Source organism: Mustela nigripes, unplaced genomic scaffold (assembly GCF_022355385.1).
Source record: "Mustela nigripes isolate SB6536 unplaced genomic scaffold, MUSNIG.SB6536 HiC_scaffold_10827, whole genome shotgun sequence".
NCBI classification, from domain to species: domain Eukaryota; kingdom Metazoa; phylum Chordata; class Mammalia; order Carnivora; family Mustelidae; genus Mustela; species Mustela nigripes.
In genome coordinates, this window is record NW_026750233.1 from 1 (window position 1) to 1,670 (window position 1,670).

A 1,670-nucleotide genomic window follows, 5' to 3' on the forward strand; every position below is an offset into this window, starting at 1 on the left:
TCTGCCCATTTCTTGATTGGATTATTTGTTCTTTGGGTGTTGAGTTTGCTAAGTTCTTTATAGATTCTGGACACTAGTCCTTTATCTGATATGTCGTTTGCAAATATCTTCTCCCATTCTGTCAGTTGTCTTTTGATTTTGTTAACTGTTTCCTTTGCTGTGCAAAAGCTTTTGATCTTGATGAAATCCCAGTAGTTCATTTTTTCCCTTGCTTCCCTTGCCTTTTGCGTTGTTCCTAGGAAGATGTTGCTGCGGCAGAGGTCGAAGAGGTTGCTGCCCGTGTTCTCCTCAAGGATTTTGATGGATTCCTTTCGTACATTGAGGTCCTTCATCCATTTTGAGTCTATTTTTGTGTGTGGTGTAAGGAAATGGTCCAATTTCATTTTTCTGCATGTGGCTGTCCAATTTTCCCAGCACCATTTATTTTTTAAGATTTTATTTATTAAAAAAATAAAAAATAAAAATTAAAAATTAAAAAAAGATTTTACTTATTTACTTGACAGAGATCACAGGTAGGCAGAGAGGCAGGCAGAGAGAGGAAGGGAAGCAGGCTCCCTCCTGAGCAGAGAGCCCAATGCAGGGCTCGATACCAGGACCCTGGGATCATGACCTGAGCGGAAGGCAGAGGCTTTAACACATTGAGCCACCCAGGCGCCCTAAATGTGTCATTGATATAAATATTATATTTTATGTGCTATTTCTTTCTAAATCTTACATAATATTTCAATATTTTATTTATAAATTATTTATATTTATATCTTTATATTATATATTTCATATTATATTATTTGTATATTATGTTATATATTTATATATAAATATATATTTTATATCATATTATATATTTTATAGATAACATAATGTATTATACATTATATTATTTATATATAATATATGTATGTATAAATATATTATATTATTTATATTATATATTATATATTTATAGTATTAAATTTATATTTATAAATATAAAAACTGCTAGCATTATTGAATTTGTTCTATTTTAATATAGTTAATGCAGACTGGGACCTGGGGGTTTGCCTGGAGTGTGAGTGTAAAAGAAAACAGCTGATAAAATCCATGTTCTTAAATTCTTGGATTGATCTCAGAGTAACTTAAAAGGTAAGGGTCAAAAATGGGGTCATGGTCTCTTTCCTTCTATGGAAAAATGATTAAACTTCATCCCATGCAAGGGTAGAATTACTATAAATAAATATTTTTTTAACTTTAAACTTTCACATAAATACATTTTTTAAAGGTTGTATTTATTTATTTGACAGACAGAGATCACAAGTAGGCGTAGAGGCAGGCAAAGAGAGAGGGGGAAGCAGGCTCCCCACTGAGCAGAGAGCCCGATGCAGGGCTTGGGGCTCGATCCCAGGACCCTGGGATCATGAACTGAGCCAAAGGCAGAGGCTTTAACACACTGAGACACCCAGGCACCCCCATAAATACATTTCTTAAAGAACGTAAAAATGACAACAAAATAAGCATATTCCGAATCTAATAGAATGAAAAATTATGAAAAGTAAGTGGTTAATACATAGTTTTTTTTTTTTTTTTTGCTTTTTTTTGTTTAATACATTGTTTTTCTAATAGTAACTTTTTTTGGATATGTTTCTTTTATTCGGTTAGATTTTCTATAGAAGAAAACCAAAAGGACTGAGCGG

General features: G+C 32.4%; 1 long non-coding RNA gene across 1 annotated transcript; it reads left to right on the forward strand.

The window, feature by feature from the left end:
* Positions 1–236: 236 nt before the first annotated feature.
* LOC132009283 (uncharacterized) lies at positions 237–1,670 on the forward strand. The gene is made up of 3 exons (XR_009401848.1): positions 237–323; positions 1,013–1,122; positions 1,636–1,670. It is a non-coding gene; the product is annotated as an uncharacterized LOC132009283 (long non-coding RNA).